The following is a 27,858-nucleotide window of genomic DNA, read 5'->3' on the forward strand; positions in this document are numbered from 1 at the left end:
CGTGCATCTCACCACCCCCGACCTGGGCTGGCAGGGTGCAGTAAACATCCCCACCTTTGTCTTCCCCGGCCAGAGCTCCCTGCCCGGGGCTGCTCCCAGAGGCCCTGAGGTCCACTCTACCCTGGGCTGTCACTTCTGCCCACCCGCCCTCCCCAGGCCTAGAGGGGCTGTTGATGGGATGGCAGGGCTGGGGTCCAGAAGGGGCTGGACAGTCAGCTCTCTGTCTGCCACGCCGAGGCCCAGATGATTTCCGTCCTGACACGTGTCAGCTTCACCCATAACCTGCTGTTGCTGTTGCCATTTCTAGCACCATCTTTTTTTTACTTCTCATTTTGGGTGTATTCCATCTCGTTTAGAAGCCCTGAGTCGGCTCCACAGTAGATTTAACAGAGTCTATTCAGGGCGCTGTCTCAGGGGCACATTGCTGGAAAACAAGGTCACCTCTCTCTTTAACACCAAGACAAACTGATAAATGCTTATAAGAGGAGCGAAGTCTCGGCCTTCAGCTCTGGAGTGTTTGTTCCCGTGCTGGGAAGGAGGCCGGGACCTGTGTCTCCTGGGGACGGGGGTTTTCTGTGCACTGAGATCCGGGCCTCTTGTGTGCAGGGTTATGCTTTTGCCCTCTGTTCTCTCTGGCTTGGCAAAGGGCCAAGCAAAATGGGAACTCTTAGGGTGAACTTGGTGTCACAGTTCTTCCTCGAAAGGCCCTTCAAGATTACCTGCTCCGACCGCCTGGAGGGGTGGGATGGGGAGGGTGGGAGGGAGGGAGATGCATGAGGGAAGGGATGTGGGAACAGATGTGTATGTATGACTGATTCACTTTGTTATAAAGCAGAAACTAAAAAAAAAAAAAAAAAAAAAAAAGATTGCCTGCTCCAGTGGTCCCCACCGTGGACCCCTTAAGGACACCTGGGATTCTGTAGCATCCGAGTGGGAACTGGGGGAGCACCCAGGTTGCCTCTGGGGGTGACAGTGATGCACAGGTGGCTTTAGGAGCCCTTGATCTGGGCCAGTGATTCCCAGACTCTAGCACATCAGAGTTAACCTGCAGGGTTAAACACGAATTGCTGGTCTGTTCCCAGAGTTTCTGATTCACTAGGTCCTGGAGGGCTTGAGAATTTGCATTTTTCATGGATTCCCTGGCGATGTTGAACCTGATATGGGGGAAGTCCTCATTCTTAAAGATGCGTGGTGCTTGATTTGAGAGCCCCCAGGCACCAGAAGACTTTGCAGGATCCTGGGCTGGAGGGAGGGTGATTGAGGGTGGATGTCTTATAGGGAAAATGTTGGGAAGACAGAAAGGGTTATAAGCTCACCCCGAGGAGATGAGTTGTGTGTCACAGGTTTTAACTTTCTCACCAAGAATCTGAAACAGAGTGGATAATTTTTAATGTAACACTTCTGCTTAATAAGCCAGGGATGTGTATGTTTTTCTGTAGCCACTTTGCATTTGTCTTTAGTCCGTGTGCATTTTCATAGTTAAAATATCAGTTCCTTTATGGTTTGCTTTGGGGGGGTACCATTTATTAAGCATTTTAAGACATCTGGAAGCAAAACTATGAGCTTCATATTCTATTTTAAAAGAAAAGAATTTTAATGGAAATCTGTTCTTGGAGTATATTCAGCTTTTATAAAATATTTTTAAATGAAGTGAGTATAAGATATCTTTGTTAATTAACATCAAGACTTTGGACTGTGAAAATGTACTTTATTTCCTTAGATTAAAAAAATGTTTTTATGATAATATCCTTGTCTTGGGAATTTTAATTTTTTTAGCCGAGTTAGTGCTGTTCCTGCTTTCAGACAGCTTGGTTCTTTTAAAATTGTTTTAGAGTACATAAAATTTACATTCTTGGAACACTTTTTCTTATTTCAACAAAAATTAATGTAGGTACAATTAAATTGATTATATTTAAATGAATATAGTGAAGATAATTTCTAAATTTAGTCTTAGGTCCTTAAGTAAAATTGCCCTCAGTGAGCTGAAACTTTTTTTTTTTTTTTTAGTTACAGGGATTTAAAGTGACATCTAGTGAAATGTATATTCTATAATTAAAATGAGTCCCATTTGGAAACAAATTTGACTCATAGGTAGAATGTTGAACTATTTCTTATTATATCATTCAATGCATTCTATTTTTATGGTTTAATTATGTAGTTGACCCATTTAATCTGAGTACCTCACAAAACAGAAACTAGGGTATCTTTTAAACTATTTTAGAATCTGAGCAATCAGCTGTCCCTTTGGTGAGTGTGGCCAGAGGGAACCAGAACATGTATTCTCTGTGTCCCTTTGATGATCTTTTTATCTATGAAATAGAAACTTTTAGATAAATGATTACACTGGGCAAAAAGAACACTAGGAGTTGAAGTAAAATCTGTATTATCTACTGTTGCATAATGAGTGACCCCAAAACGTAGTGTCCCCAAATGATAAAGGTTTCCCATCTTCACATTTCTGTGGCATTCGGGTGTCTAGGGGGTTGCTGGGTCCAGTCACCTGGAGGTGGGACGGGCCTGGAGGAGCTGCATCCGAGGTGGCCCAGCTGGGTGGCAGGTGGGTTGATGCTGCTCTAGGTGGGTCGGGAGAGCTGGGTTCACCCTCACCTGGGACCTTTCCTGGCACTCTCTGAACTGTTTTGGTTAGAGGTCAACTTCTTGGCCAGGGAAGCACCAAACGGGTGATCCTTCGCAGTGTCCCAGACTGGCTCACTGCCCAGCTTCACATATTTGTCCTGAGGTGCCACCTTGTGCCAGGAAGTACCAGGCACCATGTTCCGTGCCCCCAGTGAGACGATGCCCTGAGCAGATGCGCAGGTGTGGGAGGGATCCAGCCCAGGGAGGCTTTTCTGAAGCGGGTCCCATCTGGGCCCAGTCAGATTTTCCTACCTCTTAGGGAAAGGTGGGTGTTCGGTCGGTGAAGGGATAGGCTGGTTGAAGGCCGTTGGTCGGGGAGAGATTCAGAGGGAAATTCTAGCCAGGTAGGTAGGACCAAGTCAAGGGATTAAGGCGTGAAATGGCAGAGCAAGCCTGAGGTGCTTCTGGTAGTCTAGATTTGCTGTGTGAGGTGAAATGTTTGAGCTGCAGAAGGAGTCGGGGAATGGAGAAACCTAGCACGGCAGGTGCAGGGCTTGCACCTCATCCTGTAATTCCGCGCTTCCGAGCCACACAGTGTGGATGCGTGGTCACATTGTTCATTGTGTGCATTGTCTCATCATTCCTTTGACTAAGGACTGAGCATCTACAAGTTTTAAGGCTTTGCACCGCGCCCCTTACTCCCTCGAGGTGGACATGTCTCCATCTTGCAGAGGAGAGACTGGTTGAGGGAGGTGAATTGACTTGCGCTAGTTCATGGGGCTGGTGAGCACCGGCTGAGGGTTTATATGTCTCCATGTGAAAATGTAGAGTTAAATGCAAACTCGTTTTTCATAAGAATCACCAGAGGCACATATTTAAAACAAAGAGTTCCAGCTCCACCTTAGAGTTATTTATCTGTAGGGGAAAGGCCTCGGGGGTACTGAGAATTGGGGGAGTTGAGAGCCTAGCTTTGCTTTAGGCTGGGACTTTGTCTCAGTGTGGGTGGGAGAATTGGGGGAGAGGGAAGGTTATATATGGGTTGAGAGGCATGGAGACCAAAGGATTTATTGGGAAAATTCTGAGTGACATTACAGGAGTATTTTCTTCTAAAAGATTTCCAAAGTTTCTAAAAAATAAATTGTGAAAGAAGATACCCATAAGCTTCAGTATGTGGAAAGCAACACACCATTTGATTTTTGATAATTGATTTGATTTGGTATTTGTCATTTGGTTTGATTTGATATTTCATTTGAGTGAATAGCTGAAAGGTGCTAATGAGGTATTTGATACATATACTGGAACCAAAAGCTGAGAAATACCTGAAAACAAGAGCCCAGACCAGTATTAATGTCCTGGGTTTCCTTAGAACTAGAGAAAACCGTAAAGAGTAAATTCCTAAGAATTATTTTAAAAAGGTACTTTGGTGTTAAGGATTGCTCTGTATTTCAAGTTTATTTAGAAAAGAACACTAGTTAATTATTATGTTTTTAAATGCTCAAACCAATATATTCATATTTGTTATATCCTTATCAATTTTTTTTGTCTACTTCTATCAGTCATTGTATGAAGAGCTGAAAATCTCCAGCTATCCAACTATGATTGTGGATTTGTCTATTTCTCTCCTTAGTTCTGTAAATTTTTGCTTTATTTAGTTTGAGGTTCTATATTAGGTGCATATACATTTAGAAATCTTAATGTCTTTGCATTGAATTGACTCATCATTATGTAACGTGCCCTCCTTATCTCTGGGGAGACTTCTTGTCTTGGAGTCTACTTTTTCTGATCTTAATGTAGCCATACCAGTTTTTATGATTCGTGGTGCATGATATCTATCTATATCTATCTGTGTATCTCTAGATATATAGACACAGATACCTATGGATATACACACAGTCATGCACCATGATATATAGCATGATATAGTATATATCGTATTACTATATTTTATAAATATATATATATGTTGTATTCTTTTATTTTTGACTTACCTGGTTTTTACACTTAAAGGATGTTTCTTATAAATTGCATATAGTTAGATGTTGCTTTTTTATCCAGTCTTGACAAACTCTCCCTTTTAATTGAGGATTTTCTCCATTTACATTTAATATAATTATTGATATGGCTGATTTTAAGTCTGCTCTCTTATTATTTGTATTCTGTTTGTCTGATGTGTTTTTTTCTTCTTTCCTGCCTCATTTTGAATTAATCAAGTATTTTTTAGTATTTTATTTTACCTCCTTGGCTTTTTAGCCAAGGTTTGGTTTTATATTTTACTGGCTGCTCAAGGGGTATATATACCAACATGTAAAATCATTGTCTACACTGAATTAATATTACTACTTAACATTTAATCTAAGAATATTGCTACTATATATTTCCATTTACTTTCTTCCCATACTTTGTGCTGTTGTTATATATTTTACTTCTACATACACTATAAACTCCACAATATATTATTATGCTTTGCTTTACAGCCAATTACCTTTTTTTAAAAAAAGTTTTAAAAAAGATACCTTTTTACATTTATCCCCACATTTATCATGTCTGTGTTCTTCACTCCTTCCTGTATATGTGAGTTTTTCTATTTGGTACTATTTCCCTTCAACCTGAAGAACTTTTTCAATCATTTATTGTAATGTGGGTCTGCTAGTAACAAAGTGTTCAGCTTTCATTTAACAGGAAACTTCTTTAATTTGCCTTCATTTTGGGGGGTAATTCTGCCACATATAGGATTCTAGGATGGTAGCTGTTTTTTTCCACTTCGCATTTTAACTATGCTGTTCCATTCTGCTTCCCTTGTCCCTGATGAGAAGTTGGCCATCATTATATTTGTTCCTAGTGTGTCTTCCCCCACCCCTGCCGCTTTTTAAAAGTTTTTTCTTTCTATGTTTTATTTTCAGCAATTAGACTATGATGTACCTAGGTCTGGTTTTCCTTGTATTTACCTGGGATTCATTGAGCTTCTTGGGTTGGTGGGATGATTTTTATCAAATATGGTACATTTTATTCACATTTCTTCAAATATTTTTAATCCTCTTGTTCTCTTTCCTCTTCTCTAATTACCATATTTTAAATCACAATAAATGATACTAATTCCCAAGTCACTGATACTTAGTTCGTTTTTTCCTGTTCTTTTTCTCTGTTTAATTTGGAAAATGTAAGGTTACTGACTTGTTCTTTTGCAATGTCCAATTAGCAAGTCTATCCAGTACATTTTTAATTTCAAATATTGTATTTTTACTCCTAGATTTTTATTTAGTTCTACGTTAGAGTTTCTTTTGTATCCTAAAATAATCACTCTTTTCCCATTATATACTTATTTTCCTATAAATTATTTAATATATTGATTATAGTTCTTTTAAAGTACTAACTATTAATTTCATTAATGGGGTCATCTGAGATTCTGTTCTCATTAACTGTGTTAATTCTTAATCATCGATCACAGTTTCCTATTTACTTATATGTTTTGTAATTTTAAAAATTGTATGACCAGGGTTGCGCATAATGTACTAGATTGAAGTATAATATTTTGTTTCACTTGTCGGAGAGTGCAAGGGTGGTGTGAGAAGCGGACATTCAGATCCTTCAGAATCGAGCTAAAGTCAGAGTTACACTTCTAACTAGTTTGAGTCCACCCAATCTGCCTTTTTCATCGTTGTCAGTATTTCGGCTTGGAGAGGGTAGGACTACAGGTGTAGCCATTTTTGATTTGCCTTTGGTTTCAGAGATGGAAGCATCATAAGAATGTATAGGTTGTGTGATTTCTCTCTGTTTTCTAAACTTTATACCGTTACTTTCTCAGGTAATTTTGGGGGTTGGGGCAGACTTTCTAGGAAAGGTGATTTGCTTTTCATTTGTTGTTCTTGCAGGTTCCAGTCTCTTCTGCCAGTTCCCACTGTTGTGTCAGGCTTGTCTGTCCATCCCGTACCTGCCGAGTCTCTCTGAGGGCTCCTCCTCCCCTGACCCAGGCTGGCAGGGCACAGCCCTCAGATATGGAACATCCATGGGCTTTCAGCTCTCCTGCAAAGGCCTTTCTTCTTGTTGAAATTAGGATCATTAAGGCTCCTTTGTATTTATTCCTCTTTCCTAGACTCATAGAAAAGTATGTTTTCATTTTGTCCAGGTGAAATTTCTTCTTACCATGAGATCAAAGGCCTTTCATGTGCCCTGTATCTTAACTGGAAATGGAAGTCGTACATGCATTTTTTTAAACATCTTTATTGAAGTATAATTGCTTTACAGTGGTATGTTAGTTTCTGCTTTATAACAAAGTGAATCAGCTATACCTAAACATATATCCCCATAGATCCTCCCTCTTGCGTCTCCCTCCCACCCTCCCTATCCCACCCCTCTAGGTGGTCACAAAGCACCAAGCTGATCTCCCTGTGCTATGCAGCTGCTTCCCACTAGCTATCTATTTTACATTTGGTAGTGTGTGTATGTCCATGCCACTCTCTCACTTCGTCCCAGCTTACCTTTCCCCCTCCCTGTGTCCTCAAGTCCATTCTCTACGTCTGTTTCTTTATTCCTGTCCTGCCTCTAGTTTCTTCAGAACCTTTTTTTTTCAGATTCCATATATATGTGTTAGCATATGGTGTTTGTTTTTCTCTTTCTGACTTACTTCACTCTGTATGATAGACTTTAGGTCCAGCCACCTCACTACAAATAACTCAATTTCCTTTTATGGCTGTAAATGCCTGAAAGTATGAAGTCCATCAGTGAGTTCCCTTGCCCTGTGGCCCTGGGTTGACCCATGGAGAGCAGTGGCAGAAGATCAGTACCCAATTGAATGTATTGAGTGACATTCTTCTAATTTTTCCTTTTCTCAAGACTAAAATTTGTGATATCTGTGTTATTCTAATGGGCCACCACTGGTTACTGATAACTGCCAACAGAACAAGATATCTGAAAGGGAATAAAAAATAAAATCAAGCAGTGTTCTCTAGGACTTGCCCCGAGACAAACTCCTTTTCAGTTATGAAGTTGCCTAATCAAGTGTAGGTCAGAGAACAGGAAGAGTTAAAGATACGGGCATAAAGTGCATTCATAGCGGTCATGGTCTCTTTGGGTGGCTCCCCAGACTGGGTGGCTTGCCCAGCAGACATTTACTTCTCACAGTTCTGGCAACTGGGAAGTCCAAGATCAAGGTGCAGGCAGATTCCGTGTATCATGAAGGCTGGCTTCCTCGTTCATAGAGAACAATCTTGTTTCTGAGTCCTTTCTTGGCAGAAGGGGCAAGGAAGCTCTCTGGGGTCTCTTTTATAAGGGCACTAATCCCATTCCTGAGGGCTCCATCCTCACGACCTAATCACCTGCCAATGCCATCACATTGGGGTTTAGGATTTTAACATATTAATTTGGGGGGAACACATTCAGTCCATTGCAATAACGGTCCTACTACTAATGGTTTAAAGGTGATGGATTATTTACCATATTTCAGGTTCCAAGTCAGTGGAGTTAAATATATTGTCATTTAATTCAGAACAAGTATACCTTTAACCACCAAGATATAAATACTACCTGGTTTAACCACTTTATTTGATGATTAATCAATTTATTTTTTATGTTTTAGATTGTCCTATCAATCCCTTTTTGATCAACCCATAATATTTTAATCTAACACCTACTTTATTGTGGACATTGATTTGAGAGTAGAACATGATGGACATAAAAGAATTCAAAGACTGTGAAACATACAATTTAGTTAGAAAAGTAAGGGTTACATAAAAGAGCCAAACAGCCAAAAAATGCTACAAACGATCATATACTAAATGCCCTATTTTATGGAGCAAGCCGTATTTCTTACCATGCCCTTTAGTATTGCCATTAAGATAGCAGAACTGCCTTAAATGTAACAGAGCCATTAATTTGATGTTTACTCATAGCGTCCCTCTTTCCCTGCCAGTCCTTCCTATTGACGTTCATTTCTCAAAGCCCTAAAGGTAGCCTATAGCAGACACTGAAGATGAAAAGTTCGGTCCTCGGTGAAACTTCACCCTGACTTATTTTACAGACGTGCCAGTAGCCTGGCTCACACCTCCCCTTGCTCACATGCTGGGGGGCAGCGCTGAAGGTTTGAGGGTTGCACCAGGGAGAAGGGGGCTGACAGCAGCCTTCTGCAGGGCTGGTGACACTCGTCGTTCTGGAGGAGGCCTTTGCAGTCAGGCTCTTCTTGTCATAACCACAGTGGTGTATATTTAGCCCTTCCATTCTTAGGGCTTCACAGGTGAAGAGCACCTGGCTCTACGTTTCTATCCTGAAGCTGTTTTCCTGTGACATGAAACGTAAAGAGGTGCCCATTAGACACCTGCTACCCCACGGATGAACCCGGATGATACGGTGCTGACTGGAGTGAGCAGGTCACAGAAGGACCACTACTGTACCATCCTGCTTACAGGAAGTACTTAGAATAGTCCAATTCCTAGGGGCAGAAAGTAGAGTGGTGGTTGCTAGGGGCTGGGGGAGAGGGGAATGGGAAGTTAATGCTTAACCGGTACAGAATTTCCGTTTTTCGAGATGAAGGGCTCTGGAGATGGATGTGATGGTCACACAGCAGTGTGAATGTACCTAATGCCACTGAACTGTATCCTTAAAAATGGTTACAATGGTAAATTTTATGTTATATGTATTTTCCCAGACTAAAAAAGTGTAATACTATAAAACAGAATGCCTCAATAAAGCCCTGCTTAAGTGTTCACAAAAAAGCACCCCATAGATTGTATTACATTTTATTGCTATTATGCTGAATTTTTGTAGGAGAGCAGAAGATACCAGTGCTGATGTTGGCACTGTTCTCCACTTGCTTGTTAATGAGATGAATAGCTTTGTTTTTAGAGAAAGCTAAAAGTAGAGAATCTTCGGCTTGAAATCATTGCCACCTGCTCTGGAAAGCACTTGAAGGGGACACCAGTTACATTTCTCACCTAGACAGGAGAGCCCCAAACCTCAGGGTTGTGAAACAGGTTTGTTCTCTTGAGGACCAAAAAATAATGTAGTAAAGCTGTGCTCATGTGCTCAATGAGCATAAGCTGTCTTTCAAACAGCTTAAGTGATACTTGGAGCCCCTATAGTCCAACATTGACTATACTATGGAGACTAATATTTTAAGAAAAAAAAAAAGAGGAGACTTTAATCTCATCAACGCTCTCTCTTATTTGGTATTTAGAGATGCCCAGGAGGATGGAAAATTGCCAGTTTATAATCATAGCAGAAAAACAGAAATTTGTTGACAAAATTTCTTGGCAAGATATTCTAGGGTTATTAAATAATATTACATAATTTCTATTTTTGTTTTTCAAGGAACATAGTGACTTATTTAATAGATAGTCATTTAAAAAATATAATTTATAGAAGTAGAATTATCATATGACCCAGTAATGCCACTGCTGGGTATATACCCAAAAGAATCTAAAGCAGGGTCTTGAAGAAATATTTGTACACCCACATTCATAGCAGCATTATTCACAATAGCTAAAATATGGAGGTAACTCAAGTGTCCACCAAAGGATGAAAGACTAATCAAAATGTGGTCGATACACATGATGCAATAATATTTAACCTTAAAAAGGAAAGAAATTCTGACCCATGCTACAACATGGATGAACCTTGAAGACTATGCTAAGTGAAATAAGCCAGTCACAAAAAGACATACCATATGATTCCACTAATATGAAATACTTAGGCAAATTCATGGAGACAGAAATTAGAATGGTGGTTGCCAGGGGCTGGGGGAGGGGGAATGGGGAGTTATTGTTTAATGGGTCTAGAGTTTCAGTTCTGCAAGATAAAAAGTGTTCTGGAGGGCTTCCCTGGTGGCGCAGTGGTTGAGAGTCCGCCTGCTGATGCAGGGGACGTGGGTTCGTGCCCTGGTCCGGGAAGGTCCCACATGCCACGGAGCGGCTGGGTCCGTAAGCCATGGCCGCTGGGCCTGCGCGTCCGGAGCCTGTGCTCCGCAATGGGAGAGGCCACAACAGTGAGAGGCCCGCGTACAGCAAAAAAAAAAAAAAAAAGTGTTCTGGAAATGGATGGTGGTGATAGTTGTATAGCACTGTGATGTATTTAACACCACTGAACTGTACACTTAAAAATGGTTGGGCTTCCCTGGTGGCGCAGTGGTTGAGAGTCCGCCTGCCGATGCAGGGGACTCGGGTTCATGCCCTGGTCCAGGAATATCCCACATGCCACGGAGCGGCTGGGCCCGTGAGCCATGGCCGCTGAGCCTGTGCGTCCGGAGCCTGTGCTCCGCAACAGGAGAGGCCACAGCAGTGAGAGTCCGGCATACTGCAAAAAAAAAAAAAAAAAAAAAAAAATGGTTAAGATGGTAAATTTTGTATTATATGTATTTAGCACAATAGAAAAATTGAAAAAAAAATTAAAGATCAGCCTCCAGATAAGATAAATGCTTTCTGCCTTAGGTTGTAATGAGTTCCTTATTCCTATGTTTTTTTTCTTGAAAGAAATATTTTTCATAATGTAGGTTAGTAAGGGATTTTGCACATAAAAATTTGAGTAACTAGAAAATACATGTTTTGTACAATGGTGTCTGCTGGGTAAAGAAGAATAGTAACTTTGCTTTTTTAGTTTTTTGAGCAACCTCCATACTGTTTTCCATAATGACTGCACCAGTTTACATTCCCACCAGCAGTGCACAAGGGTTCCCTTTTTTCCACATCCTCACCAACATTTGTTATTTATGGTCTGTTTGATGGTAGCCACTCTGACAGGTGTGAGGTGGTATCTCATTGTGGTTTTGCTTTGTCTTTCCCTGTTGATCAGTGCTGTTGAGCACCTTTTCATGTACCTGTTGGCCATCTGTGTGTCTTCTTTGGAAAAATGTTTATTCACATCCTGTACCCACTGTTTAATTGGGTTGTCTGTTATTTTGATATTGAGTTGTATGAGCTATTTATATATTTTGGATATTAACCCCTTATCAGACTATCATTTGCAAAGATTATCTCCCATTCAGGAAGTTGTCTTTTTTGTTTTTTTGGTGGTTTCCTTTGCTATGCAAAAGCTTTTAAATTTGATTAGGTCTCATTTGTTTAGTTTTGCTTTTGTTTCCTTTGCCCAAGGAGACAGATCAAAACGTATTGCTACAACTCATGTCAGTGAGTGTGCTGCTTAGAGTTTCTTCCAGGAGTTTTATGGTGTCTGGTCTTGCATTTAGGTCTTTAATCCAATTTGAGTTTGTTTCTGTAAATGGTATGAGAAGTACAGTGACTTTGGAAGAACCGTGCTGACCAAACAGAAAATCTCTCTTAATATAGTTTGGATTTAGGAAATCTCTGGTGTTGTGCAAGTTTGAAAATGTTTAAGGAAGGAAGCTCCTCTGTTCTATACTAGTCCCACAGAGTATGGCAAGATCACTCTTGTTTACGTTCAGGTTCCTGCATCTAAATAACAGTCCCACCCAGCTGCTGCTGGTGTTTAGTCAGGAACCACTATAAACTCTGTTTGCTTTGTTATTTTACTAATCTTTTCTAAATGAGATATTATTTCCAGCTACTGACTCAGAATCATTAAAACCCTGGAAAATAACAATACTCGTAATCGGGTTGTAACCAGTTAATACCATACTAGGTTTAAAAACATGTATTTGGTGCTTCTCTGGTGGTGCAGTGCTTAAGAGTCCGCCTGCCAATGCAGGGGACACGGGTTCAAGCCCTGGCCCAGGAAGATCCCATGTGCCACGGAGCAACTAAGCCCGTGCTCCACAACTACTGAGCCTGCACTCTAGAGCCCTTGAGCCACAACTGCTGAGCCCACGTGCCACAACTACTGAAGCCCGCGCGCCTAGAGCCTGTGCTCTGCAACAAAGAGAAGCCACTGCAATGGAAAGCCTGTGCACTGCAATGAAGAGTAGACCCTGCTTGCTGCAACTAGAGAAAGCCCACACGCAGCAACGAAGACCCAACACAGCCAAAAATAAATAAAATAAAAAACCCAGTATGTACAATATAATCCAAAATTTAAAAATAAACCATGTATTTGTATAATAAGCTGTGTGTCAGAGTCCCATTTTGAATAGTGTTAAAAATGAACATTTGAGGTGTGCAACACTCTTTTTTAAAAATGTATTATTTAGAACCAGGTGCATTTATCCTTGAAAATAAAAAAATCATGGCACTGATGTAAGTGTTTTACAGGTTTTTCCATTATGACATTCTTCAGAAATTTCTGTCTTGGATATATGTGGGTTTGCTAAGTGTTATTGTGTCTAAAGAATCAATGAACAAAAGTGATGGGATACGTCTGAGTGAATTTAATGAAACTTTTCAGTATACTTCTTTTTTTAAAAAAAAAAAAAGCCTAGAGAAATAGAGGATCTGTTTCAACTCAGTCCAAATAAATGAATTATTGGAGCACATAAAAGGCCTCTTTTCAAGGTGAATTCACAGCATGTGAAGAGCATGATAGTGAGGTGATTGTGGTCTTTTTAGTTTGAACCTCAAGAAGATGTCTCTAGTTGTATAACCCTGCCTTTTTGGAAGTAAAAGGTAAATTTCTAGAATGTTTCAAAATCAGTGATTCATAATCAAGTGACTCCTCTGTGCCTGGCGTTTTTACACATTTTTGCTGAAACACCTTACTCCGAAGTAGGTATTATTTCCATTGTTGACGAAAAAGTGGGCAGAAAGAGGTTGCTTAGCGATCAGCCCCCATTTAGTGAGGTGAGCTCCATGTACTGATTCCTTTGCTAACTGCTCTGTAATACACTGGCATTTAATCTTTGCAGTGACCCTTTGAGGTAAGGGCCATAGTTATCTCCATTTTCAGACCAGGAAATCTGGACTTTGAGAGGTTTACTTACTCAAGGTCACATGGTTACTGAAGGTGTGAAAGCAGGATTGAACCCAGCCAATGGAAGAATACTCAAGAGAATCCGTCAGGTAATCACTTTGGTTCCACTGTTGTATCCCAACTAAGGCTGCCTGGATTCCTTAGAGAGGTGCCCATCTCCATCTTCTGTAGCCTCAAGATGATGGAACATTGGCCCTGACTTATTCTATACCAGCGGAATAACCCACATTGATGCGCTGCCAATGGGTATAAGATCAGACAGGACATGCAGAACTGGATTACCTTAGAATCGCTGACTCATTCAGAAATATCTATGAAGTGTCACATCCTGGGAGCCTAGGGTTTAAGTCTTAGGGATTGAGATAACCAGGCGGGGTTTATGGTTTATCAAGGAGATACAGCCTTGACTAATCTTTCTACCTGGGGTGAATGTTTGCATGCAGTTGGGTGAGGCACCATGGCCATGGAGAGGACAAAGTGGTAAAAGCATGGAGAGGTCGAGGAGATGGTTCTCGAAGGAGGGGTGGTCTAAGCTGCTGAGGCTGAGTGGGGGTGATGGAGAGCCACTGAGGGAGTGGGCAGGGGTGGGAGGATGGCAGGGCATGGTCATAATCCGATATAAAAAGATCATTTTTGCTGCCACGTGGAAGGCTGACCATCTGGGCTTTGGGAGACGGGTTGGGAGGTGCTGATAACGATCCAGGTGCCTCATTATGATGAAATATGACGACGAGAGTGTGGCTACATTTTCAGTTCAGCAAACTTGCTGCTGCCGGGTCTCCCTACCATAGGAGGCACCCTGTTCAAATTTGAGGTTGTTCAAGGCTGGAATGCTTTGATCATGAACCACATTTGCCTCTGTAACTCCTGCCACTCAGAATGATGTCTCTTCTCCTATAGGACGGTCTACCTTCCACCCATCCCCCCCGCCAGGCACTTCCTCAGTTAATTGAAATATTTCTACGTCCCCTCCCTAACTGTTTGAGCCTCAGTTGTCAAGGTCTGGGAGTCCTCAACACTCTTACCAGCCTGGATTGTGTCATGGGTACTGGGTAGTTCCAGGCTCAGGCATCGTCTTAGACATGTGGCGGGGTTCTGGGGTGGGTGGCAACACTACAGAAGATTCAGGCACCTAAGCTGGCCTTCGGAAGGGGGCTCGTGAGGGGTACGTCCAGAGCACAATAGAACATTACCCACACCCCTACACCAGCCAACCAGTTTAGAGCAGAGTAGTACTTGTGTATATTTGCACTGAATTCAATACTTCTCTTCGTTCAGCCTGTAACTTCACTAGTATTTATGCTGTAGCTAAGAGCTGAAAAATAAACTGGTAGGTCTTTTCCAGACTGATTAGTTCATAACTTCCGTGGAGTGCATTACTTACATTTTTTGGATGATGAACTTTGTAAGGTCAAGGGCTCTTTCCTACTTAATCCTGGTGCCTTTTTCCATCTAGCTTAGTGACTAATACATGGTAGCCCTTCAGGAAACAGTTGTTGAATGAATGCGATTTGGGTTTTTTGGACTTATATTTGACATTAGTATTAGGAAATTTTTCCATTGTCACACGTTTGGGGTCATGATTCTTTTATATAACATTTTAGTCATTTTAAACCTCGGATTAGCTGTAATTGTGATAAGCCTGTTTTATATCTTTATTTACATCATATCTAAGCATGTCCAGTGCACTAGGAGATAGTCTTGTAGATGTTTAAGAAGTATTTCCCAATTAATGTATCAAAGAGCTTTAAAGAATAGTTTTAGAGTTGATTTATAATCTGGCCCACATTTATTTAAGTTTCCACACTTGTTTTTTTTCTACACATTTCTTGGTTGTTCTTCTATCTCTTATACCCTCCATGGATCATCAATCGTTTTAAGAAAGTTATCCTTTTACATTGAGGAGGTTTATCTTGGACTAATCGTTATAAGGCCACTTTTTGGGAATCTATTAAAAGCCCACAACCAAGAGGTTGTAGGAAGTTGTAGAACAAGGGGATAGTTTAGTTTTCCTGTAAGCAGTATTATTGACTCTCGGTTTTTCCTTTTCTCTCTTGATGGTGTCCAGTTACTTAGCCATCACCGATTGCTCTAATCCTGGTTAAGTATTTGAAGATACTGAAGGAGTTTCAGATCTAATTGATAAAGTTAATGATTTTCAAATTAAATGATGGTGGCACTGAATTTCATTTTGTTTGTTTTTAATCAGTTTTGTTGAGGTATATAATGAATTAAGTTAACTAATTTTAATGAATAATTCAATGAATTTTCACAAATAAGCACAGTCATTACTCACCACTACAGTCATGAAATAGAACCTTTCCATTCCCCAGTGTGGTCTGTTATGCCTCTTTGCAGTCAGCCTTTACTGCCACCCTGACCCCTGGCAACAATTGATCTGCTTTCTAGTGCTATAGTTTGCCTTCTCTAAAATTACCTATAAGTGGATTTATATATTTAGTCTTTTGCGTTTGGCTTCTTTCCCATAGTATAATGTTTTTGAGATTCACTTATTTGTTGTATCATCAGTAGTTCAGTAATATTTGTATTACTAAGTACAGCCCCTGTGCCATACACCACAATTTGTTTAGCCATTCACCAGTCGATGGACATTTTAGTTCTTCCAAGTTTGGGGCATTATAAATAAGACTCCTGTGAACATTCTTGTACAAGTCTTTGAGTGGAATTTGTATCTTTACATTTCTCTTGGGTAAACACCTAGGAGTGGAGTTGCTGGATCATATGGTAAGTGTATGTTTAACTTTACAAGAAACTGCCAAATTATTTTTCGAAGTGCCTGCAACATTTTGAATTTTCCACCAGCATTATAATGAGGCTCCCAGTTGCTCCAGATCCATGCCATCACCTGATGTTTTTGCCCTTTTAAATTTAGCCATTCTACTACGTATACAGTGGTACCTCATTAAGGTTTTATTTTGCATTTCCCTACTGACTAATTATGTTGATGAGCCCTTGTGCTTACTTGGCATTTGCTTGTTTTCTTTGTTGAAAGTGTTCATTTAGATTGTCTTTTTTTTCATGACGTCGTTTTTGGGCACTGAGTTTTAATACCATTAATGAGTTAATACGAAAAATTGTAAGAGAGGTATTTTGTTGCTGACATATTTTCAGGAAAGGAATCTTTTTAATGGATATTTTGTTTCCTGCACCATTTTTCTTTCTTCTTTTGGGCGTGTAGAGGGAAATCTCTTGTCATCTGTTGGCCTATTTTAATTTCTCTTGCCTGCTTTGCTACATGTACTTTTTACTGATTCTGTCAACTCATAATCTCTGGGAAAACCACATGTGAAGGTACTAACTGCCTCTCTAAACGTATTCTCACACATGTGCTTCAATCATGTGTAAGCCTTGACTCCCGTGACACTGTGAAGGCCCCTTAATTGACCACAGTCGGCAGCCTGTAGTAGGCAAGGACATCCTTCCATGCTTTTCGGTTCCCTTGCACCTACCACTGTACACTGTAAATTATTGGGGAGTCAACAAGTGACTGTTGGTGATGATAAGCTGCTGATCTGGGTAAATTCAGGGCTCCTGAATGATTCCAGAGTTTTAGAGAATAAGAGTCTGTCTAAACTGATGGATCTAATAGTAAATTATCTTGAAATCCTTACTTTAGAAACTGCTAATGTAAGCTGTAGAATACCTACATTTTGCTTGAGAGCTATCTATAAAATCCACTTGAAAACATGTATTGTAGCGAAGCTATGATTATGATTTGGCTATGAATAAGATGGGGTAAATCTATTTGTAGAGTAGATGTTTCTAGGTTAGATATCCTGAGAGAATCCCAAATTTGGTTTCAGATTTCTCATGGGCCTTAATGGTTTAACCTAGCTGTATCCATAGAGCCAAAGGCAGGGTAATTTCTTGATCATTTTGAGCCACGTCTTGTATTAATATAAAGTTGAGTTGGTTCATCAAGGGGGGTCCATGCTGTGTAGGATAATGGATGTGTAGAAAGATAGATGAAATTATGAGCTCTTAAGAAATTATATATGGAAACTATGATCTAATAGAGCACTGGATTGGCACCCAGCAGATCTGAAATCTAGGACCAGCTTCGCTGTGTGATTTTGGAGAGGTCACTTGACCACTCTGGGGTTTCATTTCATTTCAGCTCTGAAATGAGTCAACTGAAAGAATATGTGCTATGAATTATTTCTATTAGGCTGGCTTTGAGGTCACATGACAACTTTGAAGATAATTCCAGCCCTGAAGTTCTTCATATATGGTGTTATTCCCCATCCCAATCATAACTGTGTAACTTTTCTGTCTCTGAATTGTTAGGGTAAAAGTTCAGCGCTTTGTTACTTTGTCTCTTCCAAAGTATGAGAAGGAAAAGACAAAAATAATGATAAAGATGAAAAGGAATTTTTCATACAATTTTAGGACAAAACAAAAAATACTGTTTTCAAGGTAGTAAAATACAAAACTTTTACTTTGTTATTATGGGTCACAGTCAACTTAAATGGGGCCCAGAGATATTTTGGATTAAAATTAATGTCCTTATAAATGTCTATGATGTTATTCATTTGAATTCCTGGAATGCCATATATTTCAGCAGGCAAATAAAATACAATCTTAAATTGCAGGCAGTAAACAATCAAAAAGAGCCATAGAACTTGGAGTTTATATTTCATTTTAATTTAGTACGAATTCTGGCTTTATGTTCTTGCTGGACATTGTTAGGTAATAAGAGAAAGTAGATTATTTTGAAAGTTTTAAACATGAGAGTGGGAAATATCAGTCTTAGTTGTTATTTAAATAGACATTTTCAGGCTTGCTTTTTATTTTTTTGAAGCTATTCAAAATCTAGGTCAAGATTTGCAGCCTTACTCATAAACTCCTGGCACACTGTTCATTACACATCTCTCCAGAAAGGAGCTAATGATGGTTGGGAAGCTGGCGGCGACCTTAATGAAGGGGTTCTCAGGCGTCATCTGTTGAAGTCCCAAGTGCCTCCTTAAAAATTGTACTGTTGATTACTCCTACACCCATGCAAAACATGAGTAAATCTCAACAAAACACGTAACTATTGCAGTCAGAGCAACTCCCATCCCTGTCTGCTGGTTCGCACTGTGAAGTAGAAAAAGATGTTGTTATCTGGGCTCGTGGCATCGAATGAAAGCAGATGCTAGCGGAGAACACGTTAAGTTTTCCAACATATTTTCCTTGAGTTGCCAGATGTCCAGGTAACATTCACTTTCATGATTCATCCAAGTATCTCCAAATAGAGTGAGAACACCTACGTGTCACTCAGACCTGGGGACACTACCTTCTTCAAAAAACCTCAGTTTCTTGCCCCTTTTGTAAAGTGGAGTCACATTGTTTCTGGACCTGAGTATGTGTCCAGTCAATGTTAATTATTTCCTTCCTAAAAATGAAATACTCAAAAAGTAGGGCAGTGTCACCTCCCAGGGCTGTCCTTGCTTCAGGAGAAAGAAAGTCGGGACAACAAGGCACGTTTCTGTGAGCTCGGGTAGGAACTGCATTTGGAGGACATAAGGGAAAATGCTGACTTGTAACATTTTATTCCCTTGCAAACATGAACAAAGTTTCTGCAATACAAACAATATATTCTTTGCCACTGCAGTTGTGCAGTTGCTTGTGAGGGGGCTGCATCATTTCCTGCACGGTTTTGTGAATTGGAAGGATGCCCTGCTGCCCCGGGGATGTGGAGTTTGGAGTGAGATGGAGGCTTGCCGGGGTCTCCGGGCTAGTGGCAGCCCACAGGCTCGTTTGGTTGTTTTCCATTAAATGCACACACATAGCCTACCTTATAGTTGATTTTTGTCTTCTCTCTGAATCAATTTAAAGTTTACTAGAGCAGCTATAGTGCAAAGAAGATTTGGACCCAGTTTTTTCCCAGGTATGTTAGGAAATACCCTGTCCCTGTTACTCAGTGAAAATCGGTTTCTTTTTAAGGATACTTGAAAAATTCATCACTTCTCTTCTCCAGAATGATAATAACACTCTGTGCTCTTTTATTTTAGCCATCTCCAACTGGACATCCAGGGCACCTCTCCTGTTCTTTCTGAGTCTTCACTTGGAAGTTAACAAGGCTCTACGGCCTGACAGGGAAATCAAAGGTAATTACATGTTAAAAAGTATATTATTACATTCGTGTATACATCTGATGATCATAAAGTATCAACAACCCGTTATTTGTTGAGCGGAATTCGGGTGTCCCCCTCCCTCATTTTCCCACCGTTTCTCTCCTGTGTACCCCCTCCCTCCTCCCCCTTATTTGCATGTATTCACTCAGCAAACGTTTGTGGAGTCTGCCCTGTGGGGTCACTGTTCAAGGAATGGGAGGGACCACCTCTGAAAAGGGCCGTCCCTGCCAGCTCTGTGCCTGCAGGCCTGGCTGAGGCTGGCCTGGCTTCTGCCTGTCCCCTTGCTGTCCCCAGAGTGCCCCCCCGGGCTGTGAAACACGTGCACTTCTGCTGAAATGCATGGCCTGTTCTGCTCAGTAACTCAGAGCCTGGGGAGGTCCGGCACCTGGTGGGCCGTGGGAGCTAAGCGATGGATGCGCGTTGGGTGGACATAGGGTATCGTGCAGACCAGGACTCTATCCTGGGACACCTTGCAAGCTGCTCAGAAGCTCCAGGAACAGTGGAGCTGTGCCTGCTTTGAGGCAGGCATGTTTTCCTTACAGTGAGTTTTTCCAGGGAAACTTGGGGGGACGGTCCCAGCCAGATTTACGAGTTGGCTTGTGGGTGTGGGGGAGTCCAGCTCTGGCCAACCCACCCCTTGCCCCTTCCTGCCTGCTGTTGGAGCTCTTCTCATAGGTGGGACACAGCCAGACTCCCTGGGGCTGGTGGCTTTGGTGACAGGAGGCTCTGGGTCCGCGTCTGGACTGGGCCGTGTGTCAGGTACGTGATGCTGGAAAGCTGTTCACTGTCCGTGCCTCGGTTTCTCCACTTGCCACATCAGGATGCTAGCAGTGCCCACATTGTGGGATCGTCGCAAGCACTGAGGATGAGTTGCTGTGCAGAGTGGCGCGTGGGGAATGGTGAATACATGTTAGTAGCTCCTGTTCTATCAGCTTCTGCAGAACAGACGTGATAATATCTATCTCTCGTGGTTACTATAAGCGTTAAATGAGGGGGTGCGTGTGAAATAGGCGGTGCTGGGCGCACAGCACCCTCCGCCTGTGGCAGTCCTCAGTGATAAGGTAAAAGAGCAACAACATTGTCAGCAGATGTGATCAGAACAGGGCAGACGTTGTGACCCCAAGTGTGGCGAACATCTAAGGGTAGAGGTGGGCCCAAACGGCTGTCCGTTCAGCTTGTCAACCAGGCAGTGCGTGTATTAACAAGTTATGTGTTTTTTTTCTTGCGGTACGCGGGCCTCTCACTGCTGTGGCCTCTCCCGTTGCGGAGCACAGGCTCCGGACGCGTAGGCTCAGCGGCCATGGCTCACGGGCCCAGCTGCTCCACGGCATGTGGGATCCTCCCGGACCGGGGCACAAACCTGTGTCCCCTGCATCGGCAGGCGGACTCTCAACCACTGCGCCACCAGGGAAGCCCTCAAGTTATGTTATTAACTAAAATCTCAACCTTAGTTTATTAGACCATTGTCTACACTTTGGTCACAAAAGTTAATTCATAAATGTTTTGGTTGTGATTGGCCATTGGAGTGAGTAGTTAAGAGTTACATACTCCCATAATCCTTTTATTCTTAGCAATATTCTTATCTTTTAAATATAAAGGGCAGTGGGCTTCCCTGGTGGCGCAGTTGTTGAGAGTCCGCGTGCTGATGCAGGGGACACGGGTTCGTGCCCCGGTCTGCGAGGATCCCACATGCCGCGGAGCGGCTGGGCCCGTGAGCCATGGCCGCTGAGCCTGCGCGTCCGGAGTCTGTGCTCCGCAACGGGGGAGGCCACAACAGTGAGAGGCCCACGTACCACAAAATAAATAAATAAATAAATAAATAAAAATAAATAAATAAAGGGCAGTGTTTTGGGGGTTTATATGAAATTTTAAAAGTAACTTAAGAATGAAGATGATAGATGTTGAATAGCATTAGAATCCATTAGCACCTGCCTGTGATCATGATACATACGTGTAGTTGTTTTGGTTTCTCTCTTTAGATGGTGCCTTTCTTCCATCACTCTTAAATGTGAAGAATACTAATGTTTTATCAGCCATGCTATATGGTTCTTCCAAGACTATAAAAAGGGAAGCCAATGGAAATCTAATAACATTTGATTCTACTCTATCTAAATTAAATGATGCTTGTAGGAAACACTTTGACATTCTTTTCCCTGTACTTTGAACCCAAAAAACATTGAGCCGTGGTGTATTAGAGAATTGCTTACCATTTGTTTTACACGTTTGCTTTCTGTACACTTGAAACAAGTGCTATTACTTGGCTTAAGAATATCTTTTAAAGAAAAGAGAACATAATTCAGGTGACGCTGAGTCACCTCAGAAAGCAAAGGTTTTTGAGCCCTTCTGGAGGTGGAGACCTGCCTTATTATCTTCTCACCTGTGCCTGACATCAGCTTGCTCAGTGAAGCTGGGAGTGGCAAGGGGATTGATCGGAGCACAGAAACTGCTTTGTTAGGATGCTGAGAATATGATGACTTTTCAATTTACCTCAAGTGTTACTGTGATACAGTTTAAACTGTAAATAGAGACGTTTCCGTGGGGGGGGGGGTGATATTCTGTGTGTTTCTGAATGCAGTGGAACTAGCACGTGTCCTGTCCTGAGCTTAGGATGCTGGTGGGCTGGAGACTGTCTCTTCTTTCTTTCTGCCCTCCCTCCCCACCCCACTCCTTCCCCATCTGCCCTCTCCCCTACCCCCGCCTCCTGCCTGCTTAGGAGAAAGACCTTGACTGAGGCCCCGTCAGTCCCTGCTCTCTCTCTCTCTCGGCAGCTCCCGAGCAGTGGCCTGGGCTTCTTCCGGGGTCCTGATGAGAAGTCCAGCTACCAGCAGTAAGGAGGCTGGAGCAGTAATGCCACCCCTGCCGTTTCTCTGCTGACTTGTATTCTGATCGATGCCCCTCTCCATACGTGACACACCCAGGGGAGGGCGCAATGTGCCTCTCCGTTCCGATCCGTGGTGGGGCATCCCTGATATTGACTCAGACCCACCTCTCTGAGGGTTTTGTCAATGTTCTTTGCTCTATCTTTTCTCAGCTAACTTGGGAGGAAAACATTCTGCGCTATTAGCATCACTGCTTTGTGGCAGTGAACAGTCTAACCATTGTGTTTAGCAGTAGAGACCCAGGTTCAGGCAGAAGTTTTATGTTCTCTTTGAAATCAAGACTTAGTCTTTTATCTGCAGTGCTCATTCCTACGATAGAAATCTCGCACTGTGACTTCTGATGTGACTTAGTGCGCTTCCCAACAGCACACATTAACCTCTTTGATTAGGTTGGTTGTTTTTTTTTTTTTTCAAAATTTGCACAACTTAAAAAATTCGACTTGGGGGCTTCCCTGGTGGCGCAGTGATTGAGAGTCCGCCTGCCAATGCAGGGGACACGGGTTCGTGCCCCAGTCCAGGAAGATTCCTCATGCCACGGAGCAGCTGGGCCCATGAGCCATGGCCGCTGAGCCTGCGCATCTGGAGCCTGTGCTCCACAACGGGAGAGGGCACAACAGTGAGAGGCCCACGTACCGCAAAAAAAAAAAAAAAAAAAAAAAAAAAAAAAAAAAATTCGACTTGGTTACATGGTTGCACATAGGTTATGATTTGTCCTGAGAATAAACAAGTAAAAACAATACAGCTACTTCTCAAAATTTGTAGCAGTGCTTAATGAAAGTTTCTACAAATCTTGGAGTAGTTGAGTTGCTGCTCTGAATGGCATAAATGAGTGGGTCTCTCCCCTGCAGACACACAACCCCCAGAGGTGACATTTGGTTTAAACTCGCATTGAGTTTGCCTCCTTAGTTGCTTTTGGCATTGATCTGACCTGAGTACCATCAAAAAGCAAACCATTTAAGCAGGAGTATATTTCAATATGTAGTTATATACGGTTCTTCAAACCCTAAGACTTTGAATTTTTTTTCTCCAAGTACTGAGTGTCCTGTCTTTTTGATTTCTGTAATATAAATTTAGATTTTCCTTGACTGGATTTCCCTGATTAATATCCAACCATACTTTTATTTATTTATTTTTACCTTGTTTTACTGTTGAGTTAAAGGAGAAAAACATCTGATGGTAGGTTTTGGTTTCTGAGGGTTTTTTGAGATCATTAAGCTAATTTTAATTGAAAGACCTCTCATGTATTCACGGCATAAAGGTACAAGTATGTTAAAAAAATTTTTTCCAACTTGGTCTCTAATCCTAGGCTCTGATTAACCTTGTGCAAAGCCTGTTATCTACATTAAATGTTTCTAATTGGTACATATGATACTTTGTAAAGAAACACAATACTTAGCTCTTTTTCAGGTTTTTGTACACAAATGTGTAATTTGGCTTTCCTTCTCTGAAGGAAAATTTGTTTATTTTATTGACCGAAAATGTTTCCAATTTAAGATGCACACTTCATTCATAAAGATGATGTTCCATTTTAAGGAGGAGTGCAGTTTATAGTCTTTTAAATTTTTTTAGTAACGTCTCTTTTCAATGAGTACTGTTCTTGGCTACGTGTTCTGACTTGTTTCCTAAGTTAATTAGAATTGGAAAGCAGACATTTCTTTTCTCTCTTTTTCACTGTCATTCAGGGCCACCAAGTGTCATTATCTTGATTTTCCTCCCCTGTGTCCACCCTGCAGTTTGCGTTTTATCTCAAAGGATGCTTCTTTCTTTGGTCTCTGTCTGAGCAGATAGGCATCACCAAAACATGACACAGACAGGGACTGTCTGGATTTGAGATGCAGGCTGTATGGGACCCAATGAATTCTAGATTGTTCTGACCTAGTAACTCACCCAATTTTTGTTCCTTAATCTTCAAAAGGTCCTTTTAGGAGGGTGATTGTATTGAAAAAGCGTGTCGTTCTCCTTTCTGTGATGGCTGATGACACATAAATGTGTCATAGCTTTTTCTCACTTAAATTTTATTTTTTAATTTTTTTTTTTTTCCGGTCATACTGCACAGCTTGCAGGATCTTAGTTACCCGACCAGGCATCGAACCCGGGCCCCCTGCAGTGGAAGCACGGAGTCAACACTAACGGAGTCAACACTTCTCACTTAAATTTTAAGTTTCAGGTCTTGCTCACTCTGGGTGGTCACTGCCTCCATCAACCCTAGGACATCACTGATGTCTGTGCTGTTTACTCAGAGCTGTGTTGTATTTTCCATATGAAACCCTGGAGTGTTTAAGATGTTGCAGGTTTAACTTTAACGCCTTATTTTACAGGGGAGAAAACTGAGACCATTTGACAGTTGCCCCCATTTAATGTATTTATAAGAACGCAGCAAAGATGTCTTTTTCTGTTGTTATTAATATAGGTATTCTTCATGTAATTAAAATATTTACGGAAAGTAACTAGTGCATTAAGTCATACTGAAAGTGCTCAGCCTTCAATATGCACCCCAGTAAGGGACAGCTGTGCTTCACCTGGGGGCTCTGGGAGCAGGGCTGACACCCAGGAGTTTCCTAAGTGGCCGTGTGGTTGCATCTGCTCCTTTAATAGTTCCCTTAGCAGACGTGTCCTGGGCACTCACAGTACCATGTGAGAAGGCAGGGCTCCTGCTCTTAAGAAGTGCACAGTTAATCTAAGCTGCCAGGGTTGTTACCTGATCCCATATTTCTATAAATTTAACATTCGACAGAGCCACTAAGGTTTTCTGATAGAAGTTCCCTGATGGAGCTGAAAAAAGCATACCAGCCCTGCATTAGTGTTGACGAACTGGCATTTTCCCTGTGTCCTTCTGGGGTAATCCTGCAGGGTGTTGCCTGCAGGGTCTGGGATTAGGGTCCAGTTGAAACCGAGCAGGACCCTGCAGGGCCTTCCCAGGGACAGAACCCCCCATGCCCCCTGTCTCTTATTTGTAAAAAAGCTTTAGCCTCCTAGGCCTTCCCTGAGTTCCAAAGAACACATTTAATCAGAAAGTTTAAAAAATGCAGAAACAAAGGAAAGCAGTCAAGCAACACAAAATAATAATAGTTTAGCCATAAAACAAAGTCAGGGACCTTTAGTTCCTCCTCAAGGGCTTATAGATAATATCCTGAGCCATATTCTTGAGTTGTTTTTCAGATACTAAAACTCCCACCAGGTGGAAGAAGTAACTGCATGCCGACCACCAACACCCAGACCCCAGACCAGTTGGAACCAGAAGGTTGAGTTTCCCAAAACACCTCCCTGTTACCTCACCACCAACCATTCAGAGAATTGAGCATGAGCTGATCACACACCCTGTGACTGTCTCCCTCACCCTGTCATTGAAAACTCTTCCCTGAAAGCTGTCGGGGATTTTAGGGCTTTTAAGCACTGGCTGCCCGTTCTCCTTGCTTGGCTCTACAACAAGTGCTGTACTTTCCTTCATCACACCCTGGTGTCAGTAGACTGGCTTTGCTGCTCCTTGGGCAAGTGGACCCACATTCAGTTTGGTGGCACAGTTCACCTGGCTGTGTTAACAGTTAACGATCCCAGGACCCCTCCCCACTGGCCTGGCTTTAGGAAGGGAAGATGAGCCCTGGGAATGGTTGGAGGATGACTCCTTGTGAGAGCTGCCTGCGAGTGGGGCGGGTTAAAAATGCAGAGGCTTTCGTCATTCTCAATTTGAGTGAATGTGATGTGTTCAACACCTGCTTTGTGGGTTGACAGTGGCCGAGGGTGCCCAGGGAACCTCGGGCAGTGTCCCCATGAGCACAGAAGTCTTTGTCACCAGCTCCTTGTTCCCTTTCAAACTTCCCGCCATCCCTGGAGAAAGCCTTGTCAATGTGGGCTCACATTGAGTTTGCTTGGTCTTGCATTTTACTACCTGGAACTCTTTCTGCACAATTTTAAAAATAGTAATTAAGTTACTTCTATGTCATGGACTCTGCGCAGCCAGGCCTGTCTGCTGGGCCGAGGGAAGCACACCAGGGATTTCAGAACTGGGTCCTGCTCTGCCCTCTAACCGTGGTCCAAGCAGCCTGGAGAGAAGTCTGTCTCCTTCTCTGAAGGTCACGTCTTCTTTGACTTGCCTCAGCTCTCCTTGGGTTGTCCCTTTCCTTTTTTTTTTTTTCCTGCAAAACATTTACCTTTTCTTACTCTTGATTGGGGCACAAATTATTGTCCCCAGAGTGAATTCATCTGTGTTCTGTGACAATTTATTGACTGTCTAGCAAGCAGAAGCAGTTTGCTTTTCTCTGAGCATTTCATTTTACCAACATCCAAAATGATACACTCAAAGAGAAACTGATGGACACACACTCAGAGGCCGAGACCAGGTGCTCCCGGGCCCTAGGTGCTCTAGTGTCTCCCTCAGATCAGGACCAGCGTTTCGTAAACTCAGTTTTAATGAGGCTTTAAATGTCCACTTACAATTTTTCCTTTCTCTGTCATCCTTATTTCAGCAACTTTGTTGGCACAGGATTTATTGCTAAAATAAATTTTAGTGACAAATGCACATGGTTTTGTTTTTGTTTTTCTAAAGAGAGGTTTAGAAATGGGAAAATCTTACTTGCTAGGGCACCACACAATAACTTAACCATGTGAATAAACATTAAGTGGAAATGGTCATTTTAACAAGAAACAGGACCACCCTTTAATTCTAAACCATGGTGCTGTTTCCCACTCTTCTCCTATTCTACCCTTTCACTCAAACTTAAAACGTCCTGTCCTGACTATGTATTTTGGTGTTCCCCGTCACTTAACTGGTGGTAACATTTCAACCAACAACCACAGAACACATGAAAGTGTTCTTTCAGGATGCGGTGTCTCCCCGCCCCCCAGAGTGACTTGACACTGCTCTGTCACTTCTGCCTGTGTGTGGGGGAAGCCACAGTCAGCGGAAGTCCCAGTAGGTGAGCCGTGAGCTGGGGAGTATTGCTTCCAGGTAGGGAAATTCACTCATCAGGGTGCTCACCGACTGTCACAAACATGTGGCATTGGGGTTTTGGTGGAGGAAGGACTTCAGGTCGACAACACTTCCTGGTGTGACCCGACCGGTAAGTGTGCACACATCACCCCTCTCTCACTTTCAGCTACAGGACTCGACGAACCTGTAGGGACCTGACCACCAGCACTTACAGTGCTGCTGTAAGTCAGGAAGCAGCACTAACCATTGACCTTATTTCCCGGTACCCAGGTTTTTCTTGTTTAGAATAAGCAGGGGTCTGGCTTCAGCCCTTGGCAGGATTTGGCCTCAGATAAGCTGTATAAACTCTCCAAGCCTTAGTTTCCTCATATTTATCTTGAAGAGAGATTGATTCGGATTTCTCTGCTTCCATAAGACATCATTTTTTATTTGACTGTTATAATAAAGCAGTAAGTTAGAACAGGTGATGCTATTAGACTGAAAATAATGTTATTCCTTCTTTTTAGATACCATACTCTATGTTTGATCCAGGATA

At 42.0% G+C, this 27,858-nt stretch overlaps 1 protein-coding gene across 8 annotated transcripts in view; it reads left to right on the plus strand.

The window, feature by feature from the left end:
- Positions 1 to 27,858, plus strand: part of FAM110B (family with sequence similarity 110 member B) — a 131,792-nt gene that overhangs the window by 13,987 nt on the left and 89,947 nt on the right. For all 8 annotated transcript variants that reach the window (XM_060115863.1, XM_060115862.1, XM_060115864.1 and 5 more), the window contains exon 2: positions 19,395 to 19,490. The gene's annotated coding sequence lies outside the window, so the exon portion shown is untranslated. The remainder of the gene's footprint in view (positions 1 to 19,394; positions 19,491 to 27,858) is intronic.

Source organism: Mesoplodon densirostris, chromosome 13, assembly GCF_025265405.1.
Source record: "Mesoplodon densirostris isolate mMesDen1 chromosome 13, mMesDen1 primary haplotype, whole genome shotgun sequence".
Classification (NCBI taxonomy): domain Eukaryota; kingdom Metazoa; phylum Chordata; class Mammalia; order Artiodactyla; family Ziphiidae; genus Mesoplodon; species Mesoplodon densirostris.